Source organism: Camelina sativa, chromosome 15, assembly GCF_030686135.1.
Source record: "Camelina sativa cultivar CO46 ecotype springtype chromosome 15, ASM3068613v1".
Taxonomy (NCBI): Eukaryota; Viridiplantae; Streptophyta; class Magnoliopsida; order Brassicales; family Brassicaceae; genus Camelina; species Camelina sativa.
The window spans coordinates 24081323-24092197 of NC_141894.1; the positions used below are offsets into that span (position 1 = coordinate 24081323).

The 10875-nt window shown below is 41.6% G+C and overlaps 1 non-coding gene across 1 annotated transcript; it reads left to right on the top strand.

Annotated features, from left to right (window-relative positions):
- Positions 1-7739: 7739 nt before the first annotated feature.
- Positions 7740-7846, top strand: LOC147927025 (small nucleolar RNA R71). Its single transcript, XR_015583070.1, has one exon. It is a non-coding gene; the product is annotated as a small nucleolar RNA R71 (small nucleolar RNA).
- The last annotated feature ends 3029 nt before the right edge of the window (positions 7847-10875 follow it).

The following is a 10875-nucleotide window of genomic DNA, read 5'->3' on the forward strand; positions in this document are numbered from 1 at the left end:
AGAACTAATGCAAGGCAAGTAATGAACTAGATGCTAAGTAAATGCAATAGAAATCAAACAGGAATGAAACAAGACAAACACAAAGCATAAACAAGAAATCTGGGGATCAGCTCGATCAGCACTCGACCGAGTGTAGGTCGAGCGAGTGGTCGAGTTGGGTAAAAACGTGAAAACAGAGCAAGACACTAAAAACAGAGCAATACTAAATCAGATCAAACACCAAGCAAACGATGATATTTAAACTAGGAATTCAATAAACAAAGAAGGTTCCTGAGGATGGATTCATGGGATAAACTAATCATTGTGGTAATCTAACTTGATCAACAAATCTCAAGCAAAGCTAAGAGCTAAGAACATCTAGCCTAGAAGAGATCTACAACAATCAAGCTTGATCAAATCAGATATACCACAAGATCAATCTATCCTAACCCATCCTCAAGATCCTAAGAAGACTACTCACAACAAGACATGATCAAACAAATCATAAACCCAGAAATCATTGAAACTTGCATGATTAGAAAGATAAGATTAAGATCTACAACTTTAAAGAAGAAATCAAACTCAGATTCTCAATACTTAGAGAGTTATTCAACCAACAAGTATGAGGAAATTCTTCTTTTCCAAGTACAAGATCCAAAAAAGAAAATAAAAAGCAAAAGGAATAATATTCCTTAAAAGGCAAAAACTAGGTTTAAAATATCAGAAAAGCTGACTAAAAATCTAGATTAAAACTTGGTTCAGGTGGCTGCAGTACAAGTCCTTATATAGTGGGGAAGGTGGAAGCCCTAAAAATGGGAAAAGTCAAAGTGGTCCACGCATCGGTCAACTCGACCAGTGCTCGGTCGAGCTGGGGGTCGAGTTGACTTCTCTAGTGCAAATCCACACGGTCGAGTCCATCTCCCACTCGGTCGAGTGCTTGGTCGAGCTGGACTCCGGATTCCCTGTTCTTCAGCCTTAACTCCCTTGTTTCCTCTTCATGATTGCTTCACATCTCTTCTCCATTGCTTCCATGCTCCTTAAGCTCCAAAATCACCTGTTTATGCATGAAAAGATGCAAATGCAATGCAACTACACTATAATGCATGATTAGTCCTAAAGCTGCACAATAATGGTGAGAATGGATAGAAAAAGATGCAAAAGATGTGAATAAACTAAGGGAAAACATGGTAAAATATATGAACATCAACACCCCCAAACTTAGTCTTTGCTTGCCCTCAAGCAAATAAACAAGACATAAGAAGGTAAGTGAGGTTTAAAAGTGGGATCTCAGCTCCTAAAGCTTGCAAATAGACCATCTAGAATCAATGTCCAAGTTACTAGTACTAGAATGCAAGGTGAAGAGCTATACTTAAAAACTTTAGACAAGCACATCACAACCTTTACTGATTTGAGCCTTAGATATTCACATGCATTCAAATCAACCATTTCCTTTAACATTCATTAATCAAGAACATGAATCAATTCTATGCAATGCTTAAACTCATTTGGCTTGGTAATAAAGGGTTTTAGAGACAATGATGGTTTCTTTTCAGAGTGGGGCTTGTCAATATCAAGGTTCTCTCATTAAAAATGGATTGAGCTTTAGAAGAATGCTAAAGGTAAGAACACCTAAACTCATACAAGAATAAAACCTTGTCTACCCAAAGGCACCCAAAGTGTTTATCCTAACAATCTAAACCCAAATGATCCTAGTGCTACCCTTTAACTTCTTCTTTTCTCTTTAACCCTTTTCTCTTTTGGTTTTCAAGTCTTAGGAGAGGTTTCTTACTTGATCTTTCTAGTGGGATGGGGGATTCTTATTGATTGCTATGGTTCTCTTTTCTTCTTATTCTTAAGACATTTAAGCTTTTTGCTAAACTGCTCTTTGCTTTCTTTTCTTTTTCTTTTGACTAGAACCATCTTAGATAATACTTTCTTACTTCCCATCCTTTCACTAGACATTAGCTTTCACTTAAACACATTCCTCTCCTAAAGACTCTACCCTTTTTCTTTCTCTTTTCTTTTTTTTCCTTCTTATAACAGCCAAGTCCCAAACCCAACAAGTGAACTACCTAGTCCTATCTAGTTTGAAAAATGCAAACTAGAACTACACAAGGTCTTACTCTTGTCAGTTCAAACCTAACACTTTCTACCAAGCTCAATCCCAAAAAGGCCTCACACACACAAGAATAAACATGGCTTGAAAGAAGGTTTTGGTTTAGGGGTAGGGAAACTGATTTAAAAGTGAAATCAGCTACTTGGATCAACAAGAGTGGTAAAAAGGAGAAAGATGATCCAAATATGTATATGGTATCCATGAGTTTAAAGCAATGCATACAATGATAATTAAAAGTCAATATTAGGTTCTTATAGATAGGAAATGGAATCAAATCACAACATGCTTCAATTTAGACCAAATGCAATGCAGGAATTCAAGGCTTGGTTCAGTCTTATGCTTATAACCACTCAACTAGCATCAAAGTACTAATAACTTGGGCATTGATCCTAGTCTAGTGAATAAAGCAAGCTAACAAGGAAATACTCATCATAGATCCCTAATGCAAATATTATACAATTCTACATGAAACATGCTAAACAAGATCCTAATATGCAATGCAAACTACATGAACACTCTCTTTTTTTATGAAGATTTTTTCAAAAAATTTCAAATTTTTATGGTTTTTCTATGCCTTAGATGCTAATGCAAGTGCTAACATGATGATGATAAAAATTTGAAATAAGAACACAAAACACAACATCAAATGCTATCTAGAACCCTCCCCCAAACTTAAATCACACAGTCCCTTGTGTGAAAAAGTTGTGAGAGGTTTCAAGACTTAAACACAAAACAAAACACACATCAAATGCAATGGTATAAACAATGGTAAGGTGATGATGGTACCTTAGGGATTGTGGAAGAAGTTGTCCACATCCATCTGCATGCTATCATAGGAGTAGTTGGGGTCAGGCTGGTGGCTTGGAGAAGGACTTTGGGGCAGCTCGACTATAGAAATCGACCGGGACTCGGTCGAGTGCGTGTCCTAGTGGGGGGGTCGAGCTGGATTGCGTGTCTCCAAATCTTGAGTCTGGTACTGCTGGTACTGCTGGTAGAGTGTGGGATCCATAAAGTATTGGGGTGGGAAGGGTGGGTAATGTGGATAACCTGGATAAGCAGCTGGAGGTGGGAAGCCATAAGGTGGTCTGGGAAGGTGCTCGGCCGAGTGCATCGGAGGTGCTCGGTCGAGTGGGTGCTCGAGTGACCCGGTCGAGTGCCGCGAAAACTGATGTTCGCGGGTACTTGAGCTCCTTTTCCTCTGATTTGGCTCATACATTGAAGCCCTAGCTGGTTCCACAGGTTCCCCAATCCTTGAAAGTGCTCTAGTTGAGCTGCTTCTCCTCAAAGGGCTTGAATGTTGGATAGGAGATGAGTTTCCACTCTTCAGCTCAGCAATCTCCTTCTTCAAGCCTTTGATGGACTTAGCCATGTTGGTCACCTTCTTCTTGAGCTTATCAAACCTTTTCCCATTCCACTTGTTCCATCTTTGCAAGAGAGTCAGCCTCTTTGCATTCTCCCTCACTCCTCTACTATCTCTTGGGTTTGGCTCATAGTCTTCAAAGTAGAACTGTTGCTCTCCATCAGCTACTTGTGCATTCCCAGCTTCCTCCACTCTAGACTGAATCACTCCATCAAACCAATGCTCCTCAGCTGGCCAAAAATCAATGTTGGTTCCTTCTTGAATGGTGGTGAGCTCTTGGTTAGGCAAAATGATTTGCTTTTTCCCAAGTGTTGGAAGCTCAAAGTTGAATATGTGGTTCCCTTGATGCTTCTCCTTGGCTAGGATGAGAGTGGAGGTAAGGTAGCTTGAATCTATCCATCTTGGTAAGACCCTTTCTCCTCTAAGTTGGATGTTAGCAGCTTGAAGGATTGGAGTGATGATGCCTCCAATGGTAAGTGCTCCTCTTGAACCCTTGGTCTCAAGCTTGCCTACCCAACTCCTCAAATAAATCATGTGGTCTATCAATACCATAGCAAGATCAGTCTCCACAGTGCTACCAAGGATGATGGTTCCATTTCTTGCTTGAAGAAGAACTCCATTGAGAGCCAAGTCAATCATGTTCAGCTCTCCCTCATTGATGTTTCCAGTCTCCTTTCTTGCAAAGAAAGTATTGGCAAGAGCCTTATGGTAATACCTCAAGACTGGGCTCCTAATCCTTGAGCTCTTGGAGCTGGAGGATGAGTAATACTTGTTATCCCCAATGGTCTCCCATACAGCAAACAATTCTTCTCTTGGAACCATCATGCTCCTATGGCTCCCAACCTCAAAACCAAACACATCAGCCAGCTTCTTCAATGAAAGCTCATGCTTCTTCCCTTTGATGGTGAAAGAGATGTAACCAGCTCCTACTTCAGCATCTTTCCTCAAGTATTGGTGCAGCTTGACAGTGGCTAGGAACTCACAGCTTTCCTCTCTATACCCTTCCATGCAAAGTCCCATGAACTTGGTAAGGCTGCTCTTTTCAAAAAGACATTCCACATCTTCATCAATAGCAAGCTTCTCCATAGTCTCCTTGTGTGGATACCTAGTTCCCAGGAACTCCATCCTCATGAAAGCATCATAAATCTGCCTCTTTGTCAGCCCACAAGACTCAGCTTCTCCATCATCCCTCAATTCTCCTTCTTCTTCATACATCTCCTCACTTTCATCTTCACTCACTTCCTCAACTTCAACAGCTGGCCTCTTCCCTTTGGCCTTGTGTTTCCTCATAAACTCATTAAGAGTAGGCTCTCTTTCCTCCTCACTCTCAGTCCTTTCAGGATCTTCCTCAACAGATTCTCTCCTTGGAAACGGCATCTGGCTCGACCGACTGCTCGAACCAGCACTCGGTCGAGTGGTCGATCGAGTGGCCCGTCGAGTGACTCTCCCAGTTTCTCCTCTTGATTCAAGGTCAGCATCACGACGTTCCATGGAGCTTGCAGCGGTTTTGTGAGACTTCTTGGTGATCTTAGAAGACATTTTCAAAAAGAAACTGAAGGGAAATAGACTCAAAGCTCAAAGTTAATAGGTTAGTGACCCAAAAACTTGAAAGAACAAAACTAGAGCAAGAGATGAACTTTGAGAGAGATCTTAGAGCTTGAATTTAAATGTTTTGAGCAAGTGAGAGAATGTGAGAGGCATAGGATCGTGCAAGGGCTATTTAAAGAAGCTAAGGGGACAAGAAAACAAGGGTGGAGCGTCCTTACATTTCAAATTTGAATTGGGAATCTTTGACTTGCTTTTTGGCTGCCACTCGACCCCACACTCGACCAGCACGTGGTCGAGCTCCTTGACCAATTTTGAAATTTCAAAATTTTTCTCCTTGTTCTTCCCTCCACTCGATCATTCTAGAAGAATGGGAATCGAATGGGCTTCAATTAGTATCCAGCTCGGCCGAGTACCTCTTGTTTTGTGGTCGAGTGGGCCTGCGAGCCTTCTTCTCCATGTCCACATTTCTCCTTACTCAACTATATTCTTATTAAAAAGCCTGTCCAACAAAAACATAAAACAAAACACATCAAAACTACTAAGAAATTAAACCATATGTACAAGGGATACCTTAGGAACTTCCTCCCTAGTGAGCTTGTTTATAGTCACTAAGCTTGACTGTGGTTTCCATCTTAACTTTGGTTCAAGTACCAAGGAGGTGATGAAATCCTCCCTGGAACCTCTTGGTCACTGTGAAGTTGATCCTTGATCACCTCACCCTTAGCACACAAACCATATTTCTTCTTAAATTTGAGTCTTGGCCTTGTTCTCCTCAAAGACCTCTTATTCAGTCTGACTTGGAGGTCCTCAACCATACTAGTCAGCTCCTGAACTGACCTCTTAAGCTTCTCAACAGAATCCTCTTGAAGTGGGAACTCAGCCTTTGGGGTTGCCTTATCACCTAAACTTCCTTGACCTCCTTTGTCTTTGATAGTGAAGGGCTGGTCATCAATGGTAGGAAGGTTTGTTGGATTGTGGATATTGAACTTCATAACCACATCTTCAGCTATGTTCAAGGTCACAAGACCCTCCTTCACATCAATAACTGCTCCAACAGTAGCTAAGAATGGCCTCCCTAACAAGATTGGATCTTCAGGCTCTTTGCCCATCTCTATCACCACAAAGTCAGTGTGAATCCTTGCTTTCCCTATCTTGAGTGGGACATTCTCCAACCTCCCAACTACCTCTCTATTTGTCCCATCAGCTAGAAGCACATGGACATTGGTAGACTTGAAATCAGTTCTCCCTAGCTTTTGAGCTATGGAGTATGGCATCACACTTGTTGAAGCTCCCAAATCACAAAGGCACTGATTGTAGTGAAGGTAGCTGATAGTGCAGGGCAGATAAAAAGGTCCAGGATCCTTAAGCTTTATTGGAATGATCACTCCTCCAAGGTCCTCAAGATCCTTCTCATCTTGAGCTTCAGCCCTCTTACTAGACATATCAAGCAAAAAAATTTTGTAGAGAGGATATGGCTCATACTGTTCCAAGGCAGGTCCTCTCTCCCCTTCTTGGTAAGCTATGATGATCTCTTGAATGGCTGACACTTGTTCCTCCTTCTCAACCAAAGCTTCTTCTTTCAAAACCCTCTCTTCCTCTTGTTGCCTAGCCAACATCTCCTTTTTCTCAATGATTTCCTTCAATTCCCTAATCTTCTGTGCTTTGAAACGCCCAGGAAATGGTAATGGAGGCTTGTAAGTAGGAGGAATGTACTTAGCAGGCTTGATAGCTTCGGAGGCTTCAGCTCGATCGACCACTCGAGCATGCACTCGATCGAGTGTGTGGTCGAGCTGCTGGTCGAGTTCTCCTGCGAGCTCCTGTTGCTTTGCACAGATGTCACTTGGGGCTTCAGTAACTGATGAATTCCCCCAAACTTGGACTTCACTGTCCTCAGTGACTTCTTCCTCTTGAAGTAGGATGGCTTTGGCTGTGAACTCCCTTGGATTTTGAACAGCTTTTCCAGGGAGTTGGTTGGGTTTTGGGGCTGAAGTAGATGCTATGTTACTCTCCATGTACTTCACTCTAGAGTTAAGTCCTTCAAACTTCATGTTCAGGTCATTATACTGGGATGTAAGCCTTTGGTTTAGCTCAGCAAACTGCTTGGCTTCCTCAATCTTCCCTTGTGTTTGACCAATCAACAGCTGCTGAATCATAGCTCTAAGGTCTTGTTCTTGGCCTTGGTTAGTCTGAAACCCTGGTGGGGGACACAACTGGGGCTGGAACACCTGCTGCTGTTGTTTGGGGATATAGTTTTGGAACCCTTGAGGCTGTTGAGGCTGTTGAGGAGGGTAAACTTGATCTTGTGGATTAGCCACATTGGTGCTCCTATAAGATAGGTTGTTGTTCTTGAAACCACCTTGATTGTAGCCCTTGAATCCACCTTGGTTTTGCATATAGCAAAGCTCAGCAAACTCATTCTCCCCCTCTTGAACTGGAGCTTCTTCTTCACCAATGAAGTGAATAGATTTGGACTGGCTAAGGAGTATCTTGTCAAGTTTCTCATTGACCATCTTCAGATCCTTCTTGTACTTGTCCTCTTGATCAGTTGAGGAACTCCTTATGGTCCTATCATAATCTTCATTATAATTGCCATCTGACTGAGCAAGATTCTCTACTAACTCCCAGCCTTCATCCACATGCTTGTTGAGGAAGTTTCCATTGGAGGCTGTGTCAAGAAGCATTCTGAACTTTGGAAGCACTCCTCTATACAATGTGCTCAACAATGACTCCATACTGAAACCATGATGAGGGCATTGAGTCTGGTAGCCCTTGAATCTTTCCCAAGCTTCACAAAAGCTCTCATTGTTCCTTTGAGCAAATCCAGAGATCTCATTCCTCAGCCTTGCTGTCCTAGCATTGGAGAAGAACTTGGCCAAGAAAGCCTTCTTACATTGGTCCCAAGTAGTGATAGCACCAGTGGGCAGAGTCTTCTCCCATAAATGAGCCTTGTCCCCAAGAGAGAAAGGGAACAACCTCAGCTTGAAACCATCTTCACTTACTCCATTGATCTTAGTAAGACCACAAATCCTGTCAAACTCATCAAGATGATCAAGTGGATCCTCCATAGGCAATCCATGAAACTTATTGGCCTGAATCATTGAAATCAATCCACTCTTGATCTCAAAGTTGTTATTGGCAACTGTTGGTGGTACAATGCCAGCTCTTTGGTTGTGTGTGTTGGGTGCATCTCCAGCACCAATATGTCTTGGTCTCTGAACCTGATCCTGCTGATCCATAGCTACTGGAACCTCTTGTTGTTGCTGCACAACTCTCTTCTTCTTGGATCCCAAACCCTTGTTCAACTTGTTGATGCTGTCACTATGCCTTAGAAGATTGTCCTTTCCTTTGGACCTTGTGTGCATCAACGAACACAAACGATTTTTCCCGAGCAAGCGACTGAGCACAGGCTCAAGTAGGAAGGTAGGGCGACTGGAAAAAGAGGCTTACAGAGATCCGGGGTCTGGCTCGATCAAGTGCTCGAGCACTACTCGGTCGAGTGGTGGTCGAGTGACTGGTCGAGTGGTACCTGAAATGGAACTTCAACCCCAAACACAAGATTCAAGTGCAGAAACTTCACAAATGTATACAAGAACTTAATCTTAGACTAATATGGATCCTAAATGTCACAAAAACTAACTCAAACAGGCAACGGCGCCAAATTGAAACATGTTTTTCTTATGTTTGTGGTGAATGGTGAATGTGTGTGAAAGTGTAATGATATGGAATGATGGTGGGTGTTTCAATTCCCCTTATGCAGTTGCAGTATAAGAGGTGTCAATCCAGTCTGAGTGCTTGTGAACAATCAAGATGTGCATATGATTCTAAGTTAAGCCAAATATGATGATGATTGTCTGTCACTAACAATCCTATGATGATAATGATAAAAAGCAGAAAGTAAACTAAAAGAACTAGGAACTAAATGCAAACAAGACAAGATGAGTATAAAAGCAATGATGCAAGAACAGAAACAGGAACTGTAAACACTAGATAAGAACTAATGCAAGGCAAGTAATGAACTAGATGCTAAGTAAATGCAATAGAAATCAAACAGGAATGAAACAAGACAAACACAAAGCATAAACAAGAAATCTGGGGATCAGCTCGATCAGCACTCGACCGAGTGTAGGTCGAGCGAGTGGTCGAGTTGGGTAAAAACGTGAAAACAGAGCAAGACACTAAAAACAGAGCAATACTAAATCAGATCAAACACCAAGCAAACGATGATATTTAAACTAGGAATTCAATAAACAAAGAAGGTTCCTGAGGATGGATTCATGGGATAAACTAATCATTGTGGTAATCTAACTTGATCAACAAATCTCAAGCAAAGCTATGAGCTAACCTCTAGACATACTAATCTAAAACAAGTCTCTCCCACTCTCATGGTCAAGAGACAATCAAACCTATGCAATCCTAGACTTGCTCTCACAATGAAAAGAATCAACACAAGCAGGCATTAAGCAATACATCTCAAACCAAACAAGACCTCTAATCTCTTAGCAAGCCTAATGGTAAGCTCTAGATCTAGCCTTATCTATGCTTCTTAAACATTGGTGTGATGCTAAAAAGCTTGAGAACAGATCCTACCCTCTCAGATATAGGATCAGCATTAAGAACATCTAGCCTAGAAGAGATCTACAACAATCAAGCTTGATCAAATCAGATATACCACAAGATCAATCTATCCTAACCCATCCTCAAGATCCTAAGAAGACTACTCACAACAAGACATGATCAAACAAATCATAAACCCAGAAATCATTGAAACTTGCATGATTAGAAAGATAAGATTAAGATCTACAACTTTAAAGAAGAAATCAAACTCAGATTCTCAATACTTAGAAAGTTATTCAACCAACAAGTATGAGGAAATTCTTCTTTTCCAAGTACAAGATCCAAAAAAGAAAATAAAAAGCAAAAGGAATAATATTCCTTAAAAGGCAAAGACTAGGTTTAAAATATCTGAAAAGCTGACTAAAAATCTAGATTAAAACTTGGTTCAGGTGGCTGCAGTACAAGTCCTTATATAGTGGGGAAGGTGGAAGCCCTAAAAATGGGAAAAGTCAAAGTGGTCCACGCATCGGTCAACTCGACCAGTGCTTGGTCGAGCTGGGGGTCGAGTTGACTTCTCTAGTGCAAATCCACACGGTCGAGTCCATCTCCCACTCGGTCGAGTGCTTGGTCGAGCTGGACTCCGGATTCCCTGTTCTTCAGCCTTAACTCCCTTGTTTCCTCTTCATGATTGCTTCACATCTCTTCTCCATTGCTTCCATGCTCCTTAAGCTCCAAAATCACCTGTTTATGCATGAAAAGATGCAAATGCAATGCAACTACACTATAATGCATGATTAGTCCTAAAGCTGCACAATAATGGTGAGAATGGATAGAAAAAGATGCAAAAGATGTGAATAAACTAAGGGAAAACATGGTAAAATATATGAACATCAGATGCATCAAGGAAATCACATCTTCAACTTTGAGCTTCCAATAATTGGGGAAAAAAAGTTGATCTTGCCCAACCAAGAGCTCACCACCATTCAAGAAGGAGCCAACATTGACTTTTGGCCAGCTGATGAGTTCTTGTTTGATGGGATAGTTCAACCTAGAGTTAATTAAGCTGGAGATGTACAAATGGCTTATGGGGAGGAGCAATTTTACTTTGAGGATTATGAGCCCAACCCAGGGGATAGTAGAGGAGTAAGAGAGAATAGCAAGAGGTTGACACTTTTGCAAAGGTGGAACAAGTGGCATGGGAAGAGGTTTGATAAGCTTAAGAAGAAGGTGACCAACATGGGTAAGTCCATCAAGGGCCTAAAGAAGAAGATTGCTGAGCTGAAGAGTGGAAACTCATCTCCAAGCCATTCAAGCCCTT